We start from the raw sequence: 20,531 nt of genomic DNA, 5'->3' as shown, positions 1-20,531 counted from the left end.
CATCCCCCCTCCCTGCCCCCTCCTGGCAGGGAGTTGCAGAGGGCCAGGAGGTCTCCCCTCAGCCTCCTCTGCTCCAGACTGAACCCCCCCAGTTCCCCCAGCCGCTCCCCAGCAGACCTGTGCTCCAGACCCTGCCCCAGCTCCGTTGCCCTTCTCTGGCCACGCTCGAGTCATTCAGTGATGCCCAGCACTAGGCAGGCCTGGCCTTGCCCAGCCTCTGAAATCAGACGGGATCCCAGTACAACACGGTGACCTGCAGATGATGTCCAAATAAAGCCATTCAGATGATTACGTGTTCAATGAAGTTATTGCCTATGTGTCACTCCAACATTTTGGTTTGTTTTGGTTTTTCTTCAGTTCCACAGACTGAATAGCAGGCAGCAGTAATATTAGTTTTGGAAGAAGTGTGATGTTTGTGTTACCCGCTCAAGTTAATTAATGAAAATAATCACAGAGTTACAAAAATCAGACATGATTAAGAACTTGAAGACCATCCTACCCCCATTTCTCTGCCAAGGAGGATTTGTTCTGAACAGCATATTCTTCTGTTCTGCATCAAACCTTTTTAAATCACACCCTCAGTAAGAGCCACATCTCCTTCCTTCAGAGGCATTCATACATTCAGGCTGATTAAGAGGAAGAAGGTAAACCTGAGAAGAGAGGTCCCGCCAGCTTCCTATCATTATTCTGAGTTAACTGCTAGAAGATTATCTTGAGCAATTACTCTCATCCCTTACTGCACACACGTTCCAAATACCTGTAATCCTCACATAGCTCAACTCTATCAGTGTTAAACCAATCTATCCCCTTCAGGTAAGATCTAACGGTAAAATCACATACCACTGGGTTTATAACCCAGACTATTACAGTCTCCATTATTAAATACTGCTTATTATTTTGTACTTACAAAGTCAGGGAAATGTGATTTTATTGCTTGCAAATCATTCTTACATTAGTCTTACGCTGTTATAACTTCACTCTGCTTTTCCAGATAAGCTTTTTGCTTTCTGCATATTTAAATAGTAACTCTAATTATCCCTACTTGATTGCCCTCCTTGTGCAAAGCCTTTCCACAGTATCATCTGCAGTGAATTCTTCATCCTGCTGATGATGTTTCTTTAAAGGACCAAGATACATCATATTCTTTAATTTCAATATGAGCCTAGAGGTGTTTCTTTTTTTTAAAAAAAAATAAGCATAGTGGGTTTCTTCCATCTTCAGATATATTTTTGCTAAAAACACAGTGAGACGGGCAGATTACTGACTATTACACGGGTAATAGCAACAACAGAGAACAGTGCCTAGCAATAAAGTCAATTAAAAAACCCCCAACTATTGACATGGTATTAGATCAAGAAAGGAAAGGAAAGTTAATTGTTTAAAAATATTGGTTCTTTTGCAAACTATGCTTGTAAGAATTTTCTGGCTTTATTTCCAACCACAGTCACAGACAACACTTTATACTTCTAGTTCATAGGTACACAGAAGCTACATGTGGCTACACATTAGTTACAATTAATGATATTTAATGTATTATCTCAGGTAATCCATTCAAAGAAATGCACATTACAGTAGCCCAAACTACAGAGTCAAAACTAATGTTTCTTACAAGAATTTTATTAGACTTCTTGGTCATTTTTGTAGAGATTTTGCTATTTTGGTTCCTGATGACATATTTTGGTTTAATTATCATTCTGTTTGGTAACATCATGCATTGCTAAAGTTGCCTGACATTTTTCATTATGAATTCTTTTTTTACCCCCTTATAATTTTACCAAATCAAAGTGTATCTACTGGAGCTGATGTCTTGCATGCCACATAGCAAAAGCAACGATACATACAGTTCAATCTCCAAGATCTCATCCTGCTGCCCCGAGGCATGAGATCATCCCTTCTTCCTCCTACTTTGCTCACTAAGCAATGATAGTTTCCTACGGACAGTGATTGCCTTTATCATGCAATCCTGATTTTGACTCTCCAGCACAGATCTGTTCTTTTGTACTAAAAACTTTATGTGGATGTTACTATGTGACTGCACACACAACTCTGCATTTGGTTATCTTCCATCTGGACAATGTTAAATTTAGTATTTCTTTACTTACGTGCTTGACTCTTTAGCAGTAATTTAAATTTTTATGTATGTGTGTAATAATGTACAGGAAAAAGAGGCAACACAGGTGTACCATAACCATATTGCCGTGTCTTCTTGAATTCAGCTTGCTAGCTGCGTTCTTTCAGTACCTACTCCTGCAAAAGTTACTTTAGCAATATGTGATAAGACTCTGGCAGAAATTACTATTTCTCAAACAAGACTTTGCAGAGAAGGATAGGAAAGAAAAACAGGAGGTCCAGCTGTAACTGACTTTCAGGTCTGTGTCAATGCAGTATCAAAAAGTGCCTGGAAAGAAACAGTCTTGAGGCTCTGAATGCTCACAGAGAGCTGCTATTGTTATAAGCAATGCACTATTTCATTAAATAAAACAAACCAACCAACCAGCCGCACAAAACCACAGTAGTCCATCTTTGAGCCAAAGACTTTCCTTAGGAAATGTGACATTCAGCCAAGAAAAAAAAGCTTCTCTCTTATCTTCTCTGTTCCTCTCCACAAGTTATAGACCACTGAAGGCTGGTGGTACTTTATCTACCACCACCTCAAATGCACAACAAAGTACCAGGGTCACTCCTGAACCAGCTGGTTCCACGTACAGCACTGATGAGAAAGCAGGACAGCAGGGTATTGGTTCTACAAGCTCCAGCGAGTCAATCAAGGACTGACCTGACCAAACTAATCAGCTGAGAATAAAATTCTGCTGCTGTGCACATTCAGAACCAGGATGCCTTGAGAAGCAGCCTGGTTGAAGAAGACAAGATTGTTTGCCAGTTTGGTTTCCTGTAAGGAGGCTAGCTCAAAATCTTGTAACTGCCCAGGATGATGATAGAGGGATCATGAGGGCAAGCTCAGAAACCTGCAGTACAGCCTCTGGTTCAAGCAGATGAGAAAGGGTATCTGTCATGTTCTGGATGGGGTTTTATTTTCCTTTTATTTTCTCCAGATTGATGACTTTGAAAGGAACGCATGCCTTAAGCCCCACAGTAGAGATGTCCCGTTGTGATTGATGCTTTACTCTGCTATAATGGCACAGCTCTGATAAGAGCAGAAGCAAGTGTATTGATTCTGCTGGCTGGATCCACCCGCAGGGACCAAACCTGCACTGGAGTCAACACCATGAGGCCAGAGATGGCTCCTCATCAGGGCTGAATGGCTCAGAAACACTGCAAGGACAAGAACTGAGAGAGATCCACAGTGACCTTCACAAAGATCTTCACAAAGTTGGCTGCGATTTTAGAGAAAGTTATATGGGTAACAAACACATTGGCAGGTTGAACACCTTCTCAAAGCAAATACTTCATATTAATAAAAGTCTTTGATTTTTTTTTTTTTCCCCCCCCAGTAAGACTCAGCATTCTTATCAGCACTGAAGTGTAACTGAAGAACAGTTGATGTCACCAGACAACAAGCAAAACCAGGTGAGGACACCGAACCTTTTAGCAGCAGAGTAAGCCCCTGTCAGTCTATCCAAGACCAAAACACAAGGATATTCAGAATATTATTAAAAGAATAATTCTGTTTGAAGCTCAGCAAGTAACGCCCAGTTAAGTAAACTGATTCTATTTTTATCCATTAAAGAACATTTGGATTAACAGATTGAAAAAGTTTCATTCACGGCTTTCTATCTATATGTCTGTTACAAACCCTTCCCCCCCCCCGCTGCCCACATAACTAACCACATCAAGGCAGAAATTGCATTTACATGGTCTTGAAAATATTTTAAAATCATCAACATGTGTGATTTAATCTTATTTTACTTACGAGTCCAAAGTTGTATCTTCAATGCCATTTCTATAGAAATTGATTGCCAAATATTACCAAGTTCCAATTTTACTGTTTAAAAATATCCTGACAGTATTCAGGCAAATTGAATTTAAAATTAAACTTAAAGCAAAGCCTTTGCATGCCACCATAATATTTCAGGCAACAATTTCAAGAAAGGAAAGGCAGGAAACAGACTGTGCATATACTATAGTTCAAAATAGATTCCTCATGTCAAATGGCATAATTTTTCCTTTTTTTCCATTAAAGAGTTATTTTAAGTCTTCTGCTGAATATATTTACATGCATAATGAAACTTCTTCAGTGGTTCCTTTTGAATTACTATATATGCTTTAACACTGCATATACTAATAGTGTACACATATATACAAATCCACACATAAATATATGCAGTCATGCACACAATATTCATGCAAAAAGAATTAATGGAAGTTTTTGACTGGATGCTACCCCCTGTAAATATGTTAAGTGTGAATAGTGCTTATGGCTGGGTTCATTAAGTAAAAATGTTGCTGTTGTCTGCACTATTTGTGTTGTTCACATAATAATGGATGACACGTAAACTGCTGCTAATTTACAGACTCAGTTCTTTTCAATTTACCGTTAGGGTCTCTCTCCACTAGGAAAATCAGTGGTCACTGACTACAATCCTCGTAGAATAATTTGAGCTGAGACCTCACTCAGCACCTGTGGGTAAAACGCTGCAGGCAGTCTTCTCCAAGAAAAAGAAGAGGCAAGAAAAGAAAAAAAAAAAAAAGTTTTGAATTTTCTTACATGGAAAAATGGTCCCCCAAAAGCCACAGTCTACTGCGATTCACAAATGTCCCATCTTCCAAGAGAAGAGGCATTATACTTAGAGTAGCAGTTAATGATACTGCAGATAACCCTCACAACTTCAGCTGCTCATCACCTTTTCCTTCTTTAGTCCTTTTCCTAAACTCCCTAGTGCTAGAGCATCTGCAGTCTGAGAGATGTGCTCACAGGCAGTCTGAGAGCTACTCCGAACTACCACAACAAGCACTGAATTTCACTTTAAGTTTGGACCTCATGTCCCCATTATACACTGAAGCAGCACTTGATAAACAGACACAATTAAGAGACTAACTTCAAAAGCCACATTATTTCTCCCAATTAAAACAGTAGCACTGGTACAGTCATTATTTTCTAAAACATTCCAGGAGTTCACTCTACCATAGGCTGTACCAGCTGCCTTTTCTTTAAGTATCTATGACACCCAACTACTTCAGAGATCATAAATGGTAATTTATTGCTATCACAATGTATTATGCTTACAAATATTTATGTCTAAAATTTCTGAGCATGTTCACCAGTTGTTTTGTTTCCCTTTCATGGATGCAGCACTGTGCTGTACCTAACTTTCTGCAGGGCCTCACCACCTCCCTGCCAACAGGGCTCCTCACCCCTTGGTCTACAAACTATTTTGGGTTCAAATATCTATTCTATACAGGGTAAGATTTTAGTCGCAACTTAATACCTTTAAATTCTTTTCTGTAACCTCTGTGTTAGTTTATCAGGGCAGTCAATTAAGCCTGGGCACTTTGAGGCTGATGGGTCTATCTAAGATAGCCCACTTTGAGCTAATTGTGTTCAATTTAACATTCTCCAAGCACTAGCAGTCCTCATTCAAGCCAAGTGTGAAAGTTTTTAAATTAGTTTTCACAGTTTGATTCACAGACAGCAAATGCAAAATGGCACAGGATTAATTTTTTTCCCCAACAACACAGTGCAACAAAATAGCCCAAAGGCTATTTTAGTTCATTTGCTTTAACTATTAGGGAAGATTCACAGCACAGAGAATGTTCCAACAGAGACAAAAGCTCCAGAGGACTTTCAAAGCTTAGTATTGCCCCCATTAATTAAAGTACCATACGTTTGTACAGACCTTCCACTTTGTCACTAGATGTTAAAATGGAAGTCTAGACCATTTAAGACAAGCGACACTGATTATTGCTTTAAAGATGAACATATCAATATATTTTTCTCATTTTTATTACAGATGACATTTTTAATAATTCAGTGAAGTCTGGTATCGGACTGTAAAATAGGCTATACAGAAATCCACATTTTCTTTGGGGAAGTACAAATCTTGACTTCACATGTAAGCTGACAATGTCTCTTTTGATTGGTCTGCCTTCATCTGCCAAGATACAAGTTAAAAATGAAGCTGGAATATTGAATTACTTATTGCAAAAATGATTCAGTAACTCCTACCAACCAATGGCAGAGCAGGATGGAAATTTAGCTTCCTTGGCACTTTTCATTTTCTCAGCAATTACCAGCAGTCACAGACACTGAGTTTACTCGGTCAACTTTCTGAACATGCCAAGTCTCTTCAACAAAACTTTCAAGTACTAAACTTACTTTGAGCAAGTACAGAGGGTACGTATCAATTGTTCCATTAACAAATAGAAAAGTTCAACACATACAAAACCTGATGAAATACACTTAGTCTTCAAAGTCAAGAAATATTTCTCCTCTAAGAGGCAAACTAAAATCTTTGCTAAGAATTTAGTGCATATCAGAAGATTAGATAAATCCCCATTCTTACTAGGTGGTTCATGCATACTAGGCTGCACAGCTGCAGCCATAAGTATCAGAAGAAATAACACAGTGAGATCAGTCAGCTAACTTCAACAGCAGTCTTTCCATTATCTTCACAAAGTCCAAAACCCCTAACCACTCTTTAATTCAAATTATTTCTGCTACTCTAATAACTAATAATTTGAATCTGATCTAATAATCTAATAGCTGTTTCAACAGTTGTAATTCAATCACAGATGGGAACTATCTTAAGGTATAAAAAGTATTCAAAGTGAAATTTAAAAAAAAAAATTTTTGCATGCATCCAGCTTCATACTTTAGATACCAGAGTTGATATAGCTTAGGATATGCAGGTCACGTCTGACAAACTATAAAATCCAAGCCCCATCCATAAATGTCAAAACGTTAGTCACTGAGGTAGATCTAATTTAGGTACTTCTTGACAGGATTCAGAATACTAATCTCAAATATCAACGTAGTTTTACAAGTATTTTCTATTTTGTGTTAAGAAGTTATATACTTACATTACAGTGATCATAAATATCACCTTATTTTGTAAATAAGAAACCTCTTTCACGGTAGATTTGCAAAGGACACGAGGAATTCTGCATTTGTTAAAGTTTTAAACCCGAATCCACACTGGCTATCTAGTGAAACATATTTACAGGATATTCTAGAAATATCTTGCAACTTTTTCTTCAAGCCAATTCCAGTATTACGTAAGACTCCAGACAACTCAGTGAGACTCAACACAAATGCATCATTGCCTGTCAGCAGGCAGTCACGGGCAAGAGGATAACCTTCACACACAGCATCACTACGAGACTACGCACAAGATCCATGAACCAGCTCAGTTTCAGTGATGTTAAAATTGGATGAGTTTTCATTTAAAATCTCCAGTTGCCGTAAGAATCATCCTCACATAGGCTTTGGTAACAGCAATGCTGCTTGTGTGACTGTAACTCTGTCAGACCCTGACCTAGCAAGGCCAGGACTATGAGCAGCGAGCACGGACAGTGGTGGGCAGGCTTCCACAGCCTCCCAGAAACCTGAGCTGCTGCAGCCGGCACACGAGCAGTACTCCTGCTGCCTAAACTTAACTCTGGTACAGCTACAAAGGCCAGAATCGCAGCTCTACATGGTAATGAAGAGCAATTTGGACATGTCTTTCTATTCGTGAAATCTTTTCGATGATGCTTATGTAGTAGAATACTTAGATAAAATGTCACTGGTATAAATATACCAGAAAATCTAAGTTAACACATAGGAAATACAGAATTGAGAAAAGAGATTATTTCAAAAAAACCCAGCCAAACAACCTAATTTGCTAATGCCTTCAGACCATTGGCTCTTGTGTGTAACTGCAGACGATATAAATCCTTAAGGCAAACAATCATAAAGATTTACACCCTTAAATATAATCCAGCCCTCCACGCACGGAACTTCTCCTTCGGTGGTAAGTACAACTCAAATGTTCTCTGAATTAACTTCCAAAACTTAGAAAGCATTATCAGCTCAGATGGTGAACAACTATAGGTGATTTGAGAGCTTAAATTGTCAGAAACTGCAGAACAGATATAATCCAATTGTTACTGAAAGTAATGAATGCACTTTTCTGGTCACTTCATGTCAGGTGCTAACAGACATCAGAATCACTAACCAACACATTCACGTGAGACATCCGTTTGTGAATATTTATGCTTAAGAAACTTTGAATTCTATCCAAATGTAAATGCCACAGTATAACTGATCATGCAAGTCTTTCAGAGTATTCTCAAGTTCTAAAACAAAGACTGTGAAAAATTCAGGTTATGGTTAAAGTGAATCATCAGTGAATTGGCAATTCCAGAGTAGGGACAAAGCATTCAACAGGAATGGAAAACGGCCCCAGTATTAACAAGCCCACGTAGGAGGACTCTGTAACACTGTAAATAGTAAGTAGTAAAAAGTATAGGCTATCCAGCTGTTAAGTGATGCACAGAACATAGTCTGATATGTTTTAGAGACCAGGATTCTGACACTCTAAGAGCATGTAAATGACAGAAGCAGCATGGCTAAATTTCTTGTGGTTATTTGAAAGTCTCAGTGAATACATTTCAACTTTTGGAAATCCGTATGTACTTTAATTCTGAGGAACTCATTAAAGCTGATCTCTACTGAACACATGAACATAACTATGTGCTGACAGAAGATACTCTCCCTAAAAATACTGATTCCATCTGAAAAGTGACATTCACTCTAGACAACCACAAAACACAGGCATTCCCCTTCTATGGTTACTGATAAAACACTTTTTTTTTCTTCTCCAGCACAGATGTTGGCATTAGTTGGAGGTAAAGAACATGCAGTTTCAACACGATCTTGGTAACTCTTTGGGGATAAAAATGATTCCTGATATTAAGGACTGAGGACCAAAGCAACTTGCTTGCATGTGAAAACCATCCTGAAGCACACTAAAGGCAATTGTACACTTGCATATACATTTCACAGTTTTTGGTTTGTTTTTTTTTTTTTCTTCACCTGCTTATTATAATAATTTTATATTTGTATCCTTAAACTCTTCAGATAGGCCTTGGTTTTTCCTTTCTCTGTGTGCAATAAGATAGGGACCTAAAAGGGACCAGCAGGGACCCTGTTTGTGATGTACATATCTACAGACAACAACAAAATATAAATGGACAAGTGCATTCAGACCTATCTTCAGAGAGTAATCCCAGCTCAAAATTATTTCTGACCAAAATAGCTTTTAGAATTTTTCCCTTCTACTAACTATCAAGTGAACTTAAATTATAATCTATGGACCAAAGACCGCCTTTGAGCTACCCATCCACTGTCCCAAGGGTGCCAGGGAAAATTCTAGGACCACCAAGTGTGTTTCTTTAACAGAGATGAGGGGAGCACTGCTGAAGATGAGAGATAAGATATGAGAAGATGCTTCAGGCCCACTGTCCTCAGAGTGCCTGAAATTAACTGCTGGCAGAAAACTGTTGGGGTTTCCCACATAACTTCTTACCCACGTAAGTCATTCCCATGTAAAAGTTTACAATGTTAATAACCTTCTAAATGCATTTTGGCTATTTCAAAATAACATGACACTGATACTTCAGATTTATTTTTTTCCTGTTGAACTCCTGTTCTGAAGCATTTTTTCCCCCTTTTCCAACTTGAAAGCTCACTTTTGGCCTCACTAAGACAAAGCTAGGTCTCTGTCCAAATGCACTGTAAAAGCCCATTCCTTTCTTTCTGCATGCTTCTGTCACAATGCATCTCCCCATTTCCTTCCTAACATTCCCTCTCAAGGAGTTTATCGTGTCTCTTAACAGAAATATATTCTCAGCTGCTAAAAAGAGAGACCCAACAAACAACAGTGTGACATGTGTAGGAGACTAGTAAGTCTTGCCCTTTTGACAGCAATGAGTTGCTCATGGAAATGCAGCCTCAGCTGTTAAAAAGACACCCAGTATAAAGAAACATTGAGAATAATCAGGTCCCACCATGCATGAACCACTAGTAGTAGTTTCATTTAATTAGATGCATAAATATATATTTCAGTGCCTAGCTTTAAAATAAACATCTGGAACATTCAGTGTATATACACGCACATTTTACAGATCTGACTATAAGAGCTGGCAAACTGACATGAGCAAAAGTTATACCAGTTTTCACAGCAATACAGTTCCTTGAAATAAAGAAGGTTAACTGCTAGGGACTGGCACTTGCACCTTTTTGCATTTGGCTGGAATTGATACTACAAGAGAGACATTAGATGCAGCAAAGAAACCTTGCAGAGGGGAAAACTGCTAAACACATGCTCAAATAAGTAGCAAAATAATGTCACTGCTTCAATGTATTACTTTATATAGACTAGATGGTCTATATAGGTGTGTGTATATATAAGAGCCTGTATCTACTTAAAGAGAGCCTTCAGCTGGCGATTTGTAACTCAAAAGCAAGTGTTGGTTACACTAAATGCTGCCAAAGAGTTAAGATGCAAATTGTCACTCAGCCGAACGCAGTTTCGGATCTGTAACAGAATGGAACAAACAACTTCAGAACAGCTATGCTGGGGCAAAGGAGAAATGCCAATTTACATTCGATCCAGGATCTGTCCCAGTGTACAGTTCCTTCTTTCACTCCATTAAATCATGTTTGCCAGCAACTACACAGTACTAATGGATGCGTAAAGCTATTCTGCACCTGTTGATTGCCAAGGCATCTGTGCAAACACAATGAAATGGAAAGAAGTGAAGCAAAGAACCCTACCATTAGAAATAAACCTAAATCAATACAAATAAAAAACGTAAAGCGCTTGGCATGTGTATCTGACTTCTTGCTAAGTATAAATGGTATCAAGGCATGTTTTTAGCCCAGTACTACCTCACAATGATTCAATAAATCCACTAACATCTTACTGAACAATATTCTTTGCATTTAACTGTCCTAATACAAAACAAAGTCAATCTTCAAGTGGGAAATGCTCACGATGAACGAACATATTAAGTTTCAGAAAAGTTTGGTTTTCTTTCAAGGAACTACAGAGCTACTTCTGTTTTCTCACTAGGTTCAGCACTGTTTTATGTTGATGGATTGGAAAGAATCATCACTACTGGTAGAAAATCTTCAGCTTTGCTTTGTGTTACTACTATTTCCGAGACAACCAGTACAAAGCAACAGTACAAATCCAAGAAGTGGAATTTCCACGAGATGTTACACTTGCATGAGTAGCTGTTATTGGCAGCTGCATCAGCCAGAATATCAATTTACTCACTGCACAAATTTTAGAAAGCATGATATAAAAGTGAAGGCAGCCTTATCATTACGTCCTTGTTTTCCTTTCAGAAAGCTGCTTCCCCTTACCTTCTTTACGTATCTACTAACACTTTTTTTCATTGCAGTTCATCTTGAAAATTAATCATCATAAATTTAAAAACATTTTCTTGCAAATCTGTCAGGTTTGTAGTGCTATTTCATTTATTACAAGACCACATGACGCATGAGAGCTCTGTATTTGAACATGACATATTTTCACTTTGTTTTGATACCACATTCGAAAATTGTTCCTATCAATCTTTCACTGGAGCCAAAACTTAACTGTCTTGTTCACTGAAACATTAAATGCCAAGTCACACAGATGAATAAAAGCATTTGCGAGATGCAAACACTTGCAAAAGTTTTCTGTCAAAAGTGTCTGTAGAAGAGAATCCACAAAAGTCCACGGTCAGTACCGAAACCAATTATTCCTAATCAGTTTGGTCATCAGATCACACCGAAAGTTAAAAGACTTCATGAACAGCCTGATCTTTAAGTAGAATTTTGGAAGTGTTTGCAGTTTTGATTTCCAAAAAGTATTAGAACTTCTGTGCATTTGCCAGACTCGGTTTATACATCATTTAAGATCCATGATTTTCTGCACTGTTCGTTAGTGAGGAGTAAAAAACCCAAACAGGCCATATACTTACATTCCCCATAATGCATCATTTTCTCTCTAAACAGTGGCAGCAAACAGGCACATCCAATACTGTATTACTTTCTTCTCTCATTCATGACGATGTCACACACAGGTTCTTTGATTCTGAAAAAGAAGCATTTCCCAGGTTCTAAGGATAGAGGTACCCCAACCAATCCATCATGCTTTGTGTGCTAATGATAGACTCATGCATAAGAGGCACCAGAAGCAGTCAGAGGCAGCAGGCATGAAAAGGAGTGAATCAACTGTCAAGGGTTGTGATCTGAAGGACTGCGAGGCTGTGATTAGAATTTTCAATCAGGACTTCTACAATTCATCATGCTACAAGGGAAGGGGGGACATACTTCTTCATCAGCCCTTTCTTCTATTGGCATAGCAAGTTCTAGGGTGTTACAGAAAGGAAATCTTAACGTCTTACACTTGCAAGCAGGTACTCTGCAGGGAGTGGAGAGTAAAAGATTTTCTGGGACTGCATAGCTGCTACTTTTTGTCTGCATACTCGAAACTAAAACAAGATTATCTGCAGCACAGCTGATGAAAAAGAAAACACAGCTCTTCCTCTCTCTCCTCTTGTAGGTATACTTACAGACACGTGAGCAAGAAGTAGCCCTGGAAACTTCTGACTGGTGTCTTTGGATATGAAAAGGAATAAAATCCACCAGGAATCCTTCATAAGAATTTGCTAACACGTTCTGTGAAACTTCAGGAAATAAAAAGGCAGAGCTCTTCACAAGGAAGATATTCACACAACCTGTATGAAATCACCAGGCAGCATATAGTCACATTTTCCAAATGCAAAAAGGACCAGCAAGCTGACCGAGTGTGTAAGTTCAGAGTAATCAAACACACAGTCTAACTTTGTTCTCCTTATGGCATTTGCTTCCCTCGGTACTACCTCTACTGACTCACCAAAGAAAAAGCCAATCCCACAACTCAACAGCCTCGAGCAGCACTTGGAGCTGGGCTGGTTTGTATCCCTGCTACAGCCCCCCTCTTGAAACCACGAGAAAGCCACAAAAGCTCTGCAAATATTTTGCTGCTTCTTTCCTTCCCTTCCTCACCTATGAACGTAGCAACTCTCTGCCTCTGAACACAAATTCGGCAGGAACTCATTCACAGAGGGGATTGCTGCCTCAGAGAGCAAGACTTCCAAAAAAAAAGACCAGCTTGGCAATTAGGAACTGGGTACTGGTGACTTGAACGAAGTGCCAGAGGGAAGGAGCGGTCTGTCTGTATCAGTGTCACTGCAGAGCCTTTGTCTCACAATCTAGATCCAAGTGACAGCCCAGGCAGATTAGACATTTATTGAAATATATGAATGAAGCATTATTTTAAAAGGCAATTTTCATGTTAAACTATGAATAATGAACAGTAAAGAGAGTTCTTATTTGCATAATTAATGTTTCAGTTATTGATATTCCTTCAGAGGGTCACTAGCCTTTTTTCTCCAAGTTAATTAATTAATAAAGCAACTCCTTTCATGTAGGTAGTGGTAATCACTTTAATACTCAAAGGCATGTAAAATATCTGGCACTTCTTTTTTAATGTTGCAACCCTAGTGACACAACGATCATTTGCATAAATGTAAACACAGAATGGGTCCGTTTAACTCCTGACTAGAAAGAAATCCTTTGAAACTAAGAAGAAAGAAATACATAAATTATGGACAAACATGGCAATAGAGGCAAGACCACCTTTTGTCCTTAGATCACAACAATCCCATTTTCCTTAATGCAAATCTCAGCTTCGGGACAATATATTGCTAATGGTGCAAATCCCTCCTCACATTTAGCTGAAGATTGCTCTGAGGAGACAGAATAATTTAGGAAAGAATAGATGTTTATGGGAAAACAAATAAAAACTGGAAAACCGTGAGCAAGCAGAAAGCTTTAAACGCTCAATATTTTACAGGTAATGCGGAACTTTTTCCATTAAGAAATACACAAACAAATCCCACAAACAGAAGCCTGATTCTACAAAAACCTGTTACAGAAAGACTTACTGACTATGGTAAGTCTTACTGAAGCCAGGTGAGACGGTTCCTTTGCTCAGTAGCCAGAGCTGCAGCAGATCAGGCACCATGCAAAATTCAACCTGGAAAGGCCTACGGAATGCACTGCTTGAAGAAGATGGGAAAGCTACGAGGTTATAGTAATTACGAAAACTTTTTCCCCTTCCCTCTTTAGAGACAGTACTGAGTGACCAGGTTCAGTACAATAGTATGAACATCTTGGTCCACGAGTTAGTTTAAAAGCTACGCAGCCTGCCTGTGAGCTATTGTCTCAAGTCAGTCACTATAGCTTCTTGTCTGGAAATCTCAGTCTTCCTTCATTCGCAATCCGTCCAAAATGCGGCTGCAAAAACCATTTTAGTGGCCTCTTTCATCCTGTCTCTCCTTGATGTGGGAGAATGAATACCAGGCTTACCATTTTTATCACATGTAATAATATTCTTAAATGAATAATAACTTGTACTCATCCCATTTCTGACCCTCTCAGAATCACAGAATCTTCTAGGTTGGAAAAGACCTTGAAGATCATCTAGTTCAACCATTAAATCTATCTATAAATTATATAAATCTATAAACTATATAAATCTATCTATCTATTAAATCTATATATCTATATCACCACAGTTTCCTGCCAAACAAGCACCTGGGGGAGGAGGTTCCAGGCTGCCCTCCTAAAACACTGCCACACAGTTCTCCAAAGCCTATTCTTGTTAAAATTCCACCTTGAATATGGTTTTTATGGTGTGATTTAATGAAAAAGAAAGGGATAGATGATGTCAATATCTGAGTACTGACACCACTGACTAGCTGATAATCAGAATACCATCATTCTGGTATTTCCTCATCAGAAAACTGCTACTATCTCTACCATTCAGCATTCTAAAACATAATTTGAGTTTCTTTTTTGATTTATACAGTGCCTGGCACCACCGAGGGAAACTGGAGGGAAGAATCGCCCCAATCTACCTCCACAGTTCTGGGGAGTGGGATGGCAATATAGATAATAAATGCTACTATCTGTATTATGTATTCATCTATACCATCGTATCAGCTGCTAAAACCTTGCAACTAATCCAGACAACATCAAGAATCATTTCAACTTGTTTTCAGACTGTAAATCTCAAAACTGATCTCCAGCCAAGCGATTATAACAAAATGTGAAATAACCTAAATATTGAAAGTCATTTCACAGAAAATGGAAATAGATACTGTAGGAAAAGCACATTCCAGACTCGCAAATTCTCTCTTTCATGTAATCCTTATCCATAATCTACCAGGGGACTATTTGATCTCTCTCTCAGGAAGCACACCTCACAGAATTTTTAACTGCGGCAGATCTTTTTAGCCAGCGGTTGGTTGGTTGTGTATTCAACTGGTTGTTGTAGCAAACGGTATTCAAAACATGCCCGAGTAAGGAATGCAGCCACTAAGCAGATTATGAATAAAACACTTGGGTATTCTTTCCCTTATTTCTCAGTAATTACTCATAGCCAAGAAGCGTAACAGAGATCTGCTGCTTCAGTGTCTCACTTTTAAAGGATCGATGTGGTGTGGACACAGGCACTACAGGACTTAATAGCAAGTTCTAACTGTTGCTTACAAGGCAAGACTCTCCTCGACAGCTTTCTCCCAGGCACTGAGGAGCTAGCTGAAGAGCTGCTATTAGTGTATATTTGTGCCTTTTTGTCAAAATCATACTTAATAAATACAAAGAACCTACAATGGACAGATCTGAGACAAGATACAAATTCAATTCTAGACTAACAAAGCTCTGTTAAATCAACTTAGCAATTTTATCTCCAGGGATGACAATTTGGCTTGCAGTGGTGGGGTAAATAATGGAGTTTAGCACATTAAGAATAGATCTGTATTCAGACTGAATGGACTGTTAGCTCAGAAAAGACAGGAGGGAAAAGAAACGCTGAAGTAGCTCTGTTTCCTGCCTACACCACATCTTCTCTTCTCCTTCATCTTCCAGAACTATCACAGTCATTTATCTATCACCATATCTTTCACATTCCCTGTGAAAGATGTAACATAGGTCTCAAAAACTGTGTCTTAATGGGTGTCATCAAAAGAAATACCAATTTATCTGGATGCAGCACATGTAACATGCATAAAAACAGAGAAGGCCACAAAAATAATCAGGGGGTGCCTGTGAGGACAGGCTGAGAGAGTTGGGGGGTTCAGCTGGAGAAGAAAAGGCTCCGGGGAGACCTTAGAGCGGCCCCCCAGGGCTGAAAGGGGCTGCGGGAAAGGGGGAAGGGACTCTGGATCAGGGCGGTAGGGATAGGACAAGGGGTAAGTTTTAAACTGCTAGAGGGAAGATTTATATTAAATCTAAGTAGGAAATTCTCCCCTGTGAGGGGGGGGAGGCCCTGGCACAGGCTGCCCAGAGCAGCTGTGGCTGCCCCCTCCCTGGCAGGGTTCAAGGCCAGGTTGGACGGGGCTTTGGGCACCTGGGCTAGTGGAAGGTGGCCCTACCCATGGGAGGGGGTCAGAACTAGATGGTCTTTGAGGTCACTTCCAACCCAAACCGTTCTGTGATTCTATGAAAACATCCAGAAATCAGTGTCCTGAAAAACTGGGGTTTCTCCTTTGCCATGCAGCCCCTGTGACAGTAATGGCTGTTTTTATCATTTCCTACAGCAGGTACCTTCACTCCCCAAAGTGCATTTAGCAGCAAGCCCAAAAGTTTCTGCTCTGACCAAGAGGCAAGTCATCTTTCCTCTCTCCCTGTCGCTGCAGTTTCAGCCATGCAGCTTTCCATGAGACAGTGAAAAATTTCTCTATTGTCAGCACTGAAAGCTTCTCTTGAAGTAGTTTTATTTTTTTGCATATAGCCACATTTTCATCAAATTTAATTCATACATATTATGAAACTCTTTGAAAACCTCCGGATTTAAGTTAGAAAAAGAACATGAAATGTAGGCTAGGCTATAGTGGGCTTTCTAGGGAATAGCCCACTAAAGCAATCTCTTGATAGGTAAGGTATCCTTCTTGCTGTAAAAGCAATGATTGTTGAGCAGAGATTTTCAGTGGGCTCTGGAGGTTTAAAGTCTTCAAAAAACCTAATTTCATTCAAAACTATCTGCTTGCTTCCTCTGGATTTTATATCTGTTTGACTTCAGATGGAATATAGAATTGGGCAAAAGAAGTGATGATACACCGTTAGCAAAAAACTTTGGCTGAATTTTCTGTATCTTATAAATACTATCTAATGCTGTCAGGTTTGCTATAGAATATTTGCCTATCTAAAAAGGATGAGGTTTTTTTAAGATTAAAAGTGCTTCAAGGTAAAAAATTATTGTTACTAGATAGACAAAGTTCAGCTGGATGGGTGAGAGAAATGTAAAATTACATTATTTCTATTGCACCAAATTGGCCAATAAAAAATTTAATGTATCTGTTCCTATCTCAGGCATACCTATGAATATTTTTAAAGCAGAGATCTAATATTCTGCCAATGATTTCACCCCTATTTTGCTGGGTAGTTGAGTTATCATTTGTACTCCAAAAAGGAACCATTTTCACAGATATACATACCACCTGCCCTACTCCAAAGAGATAGGATTCATTTGTTAGGCAAGTGGCACTCCACTTTAAACATTCTGCAGTATCAACGTCCTGAATACAGTTAAAAACTTTGCTGCCGTATATACTAACTGTTAGACAGACAACAAAGAATTTCTAACACTCTGTGGTTTAATTCTTCATGTATCTTCTCCTGCGATGAAAACCCTGCAAGCGAAAGGATTCCAGACTCATCCTTTGTGCTGCCTTTTCAGGACGTGCTGAACATCACAAGCTTCACAAAGACCGTGTGCGGTGGGGATGACAAGACACACTCCAATGGTGGGTCTTTTTTTCCCCCCTCTTTCTCAACAACTATTTCAACTTGTATGTATGACCTCCACAGTTTAACTGATGACTATTCAGTGAATCAGTTACATAAAACAGCCATTCTCATTTCCTTTACACTCCTCCTCAAAGAAATAAATCAGTATCTTGACTGATTGAAACACTTAACTGCCAGTCATTTTGCTTTGTCCCTTCGCTGCCTCACACCAGCCTGCATGAACTCAAGAGATGCAGAGCAGTGATTAAATTGTAACATGGAGCACTGAGAGCAATAACTGAGTGGTTATAAACAAATAACACAGTTCTTCATAATTCAGTAAAATACATTATTTGATTTTGTGTGTGTTTTTGAAAGCCAGTCAAAGTAGCAGTGCTTTTTTACTAATGCAATAACATTACTGCTTAATGGTGGAAAGCACAGGAGAACAATATATGGCCTACAAATAAGAGTAAAATGTGCAAGCTTAACAATACAAGTTTATCTTCCTTATGAATTACCTAGGCAGTGCTTTTATTATACGAGATCCATTGTTTTCCGATCTGCAAATTACTTCCTGAATCTATTAACGATAATGGGAGAAATGTATTTTTCAAGTCTTACTCTCTGAAAAAAAAACCAAAACAAAACCCACACAATAAATCAGTTTAAGCAGGTAAGTCTAAACTGGCAACAAGGCCAAGGTATTTCAAGTATGCAATCCCTGGCTCCCTATAACACTAAAGGATTTTTTCGAGGGTGGGAGCGCAAAGATGAAAGGATTTAAGTGTAAATTATACAATGATAGTACAATTCCGGAGTATTACCATGCGTGTGAGGGATTATTAAAGATCAGGTAGGATTTTTCTAGCCTTACTTCAGACACCTCCAGGGAAACAAATTCTGCAATGCTCTGTAGGAGATAAAGAACAACCTGAGTATATTAAAAGGCTCATAGATATAATTCTATGAACTACAAGCTTTCTTTGTAATTCAGATACCTTAAAGTGCACAACACTTCCATCCTAGTCCTTGCATTTCATGTTTTTGAAGGATGATATTTCCACTTGCTGACTTAGGATCTGCATGTCTTGAATTCTCTAGTGAGGGCCCAAGAAGAGTAGTATTATTTTTCTTCATATATCTTTCTCCCCCCTAAATTCCAACACCACATCCCAAACTCATTTACCTATGCAAAATGCTTCAGATATGTATAGCCATTAAAAACACCACGATTTTTCTGAATACACAAGATGGAGGTGGAGGTACTTTTATATGCTCCTGAAAACTGAAGTCAACAGCCAGAACCGGTATAAGGTGGCAGAAGATACATTTACTGTTTTCTTGCTAATGACATACCAATTGGTATGAAAACTCTAATGAGTCACATTTGAATCACCACAGGGTAGTTTGGTAACATTAGAACTGTGAAACAACTACAAAAGACATGGCATCCGAGAATCTGCCCAAGTGCTGTGACTACACGTACTGCAATTCCTTCTTCTTCAGAAGCTCTCAATCACTTCCCAAGTGTAAGAGTTCACTGAGCTGGATTCATTTTCCAAGCTCCTTACATTTCAAATTCTCTTCTCACCAAGGCCCAAGCACCAGTGTAGTTTAAATTCTGCTCTCTGTCGTCAACAGAAGTTAAGAAAACTTTTGGTATCAATGCCCTTTGCACTCTACCTCACAGGAGCCATCAGCTGTAACACATGCTCCCAAAATACTCACTGCCGCATGTGCTGGTAGAAGGTGACAGGTTTTCCTACAACTGTCTGACTGCAACAACCAGACGCAGAGTACCTTAAAATGTGTACAACTCTGTATGCAATATGCTCTTCCAATTACCTCTTATTACCTGACCTCGAGATCAAAGATTTCACTGAAAATTTTGAGCAATTTATTTATGATGTTGCAATGAACAATAAGATTGCTAAATAATTCCCTTTAAATAAGTTAACCTATTTAAATTTTCTCTACTCAAAGCTAGGGCAGGAAAACACCCACCTATGATTAAGATTGCCTGGCACTTCCCACTGTAAGTCTCCTTTCAATTGCTTGCACCTTTGCCAGATTTTTAACTGTTCAGGCTACAATTTTACATGTCAAGTGTGTCTGCTTCGGGGCGATTTTCAGGACATGAGGGAAGAAGAATGAGTTGAATCACTTCCAAGAATCAGACTGTAGGAAAACACTGTGTTTTGACCATGTTAAACAACCGTTATGAACTTACATTTGAAAAGATTTCTGGATTTTGAAACTGGGAGTCAGATTTGGTCTTCACTCATATCATGGATCTGGTTTTGATGCTAATCCTAGAAAACGTGAAGAGCATGCATCTCATTTGCCTCTACTTAGGGTCACAAAGAACACAACAGAAGCTGCTGCCACAGCCACTCAGTTAAACCCAAAGGTGTAAGCCTGTCCATAGGAAGGACAAAAAAATCTGGTCTTGACAATGCACATGAATCTCAACACAATGTGATCTATGTTCCTCCCCAGAACAAAATAAGAGTTGTATTTTACTTACAATGTTAAAAGCAAGATCATCCAACCATTACTCCTGTACCTCTTCTTGAATACTGGAAGCTGAATTATTTCAAATACTTAATTGCATTAGACAAATTTTCTAAGAAGACATAAATTAGGGCATATCGTTCATAATATTTTCACTTCCTTTCCCTGTAACCCATTTCACTAGTTTTACACTTCATCAATTTAAGTATTATTGCTGATATGTAACATTTAAACTCTGTCACGA

At 38.8% G+C, this 20,531-nt stretch overlaps 1 protein-coding gene across 8 annotated transcripts in view; it reads right to left on the bottom strand.

Annotated features, from left to right (window-relative positions):
- DAB1 (DAB adaptor protein 1) overlaps positions 1-20,531 on the bottom strand; it is a 474,659-nt gene that overhangs the window by 137,407 nt on the left and 316,721 nt on the right. For all 8 annotated transcript variants that reach the window (XM_074906113.1, XM_074906114.1, XM_074906115.1 and 5 more), the window contains exon 4: positions 11,914-12,026. The gene's annotated coding sequence lies outside the window, so the exon portion shown is untranslated. The remainder of the gene's footprint in view (positions 1-11,913; positions 12,027-20,531) is intronic.

Source organism: Athene noctua, chromosome 5 (genome assembly GCF_965140245.1).
Source record: "Athene noctua chromosome 5, bAthNoc1.hap1.1, whole genome shotgun sequence".
NCBI classification, from domain to species: domain Eukaryota; kingdom Metazoa; phylum Chordata; class Aves; order Strigiformes; family Strigidae; genus Athene; species Athene noctua.
This window is presented reverse-complemented; position numbering and strand designations above follow the sequence as displayed.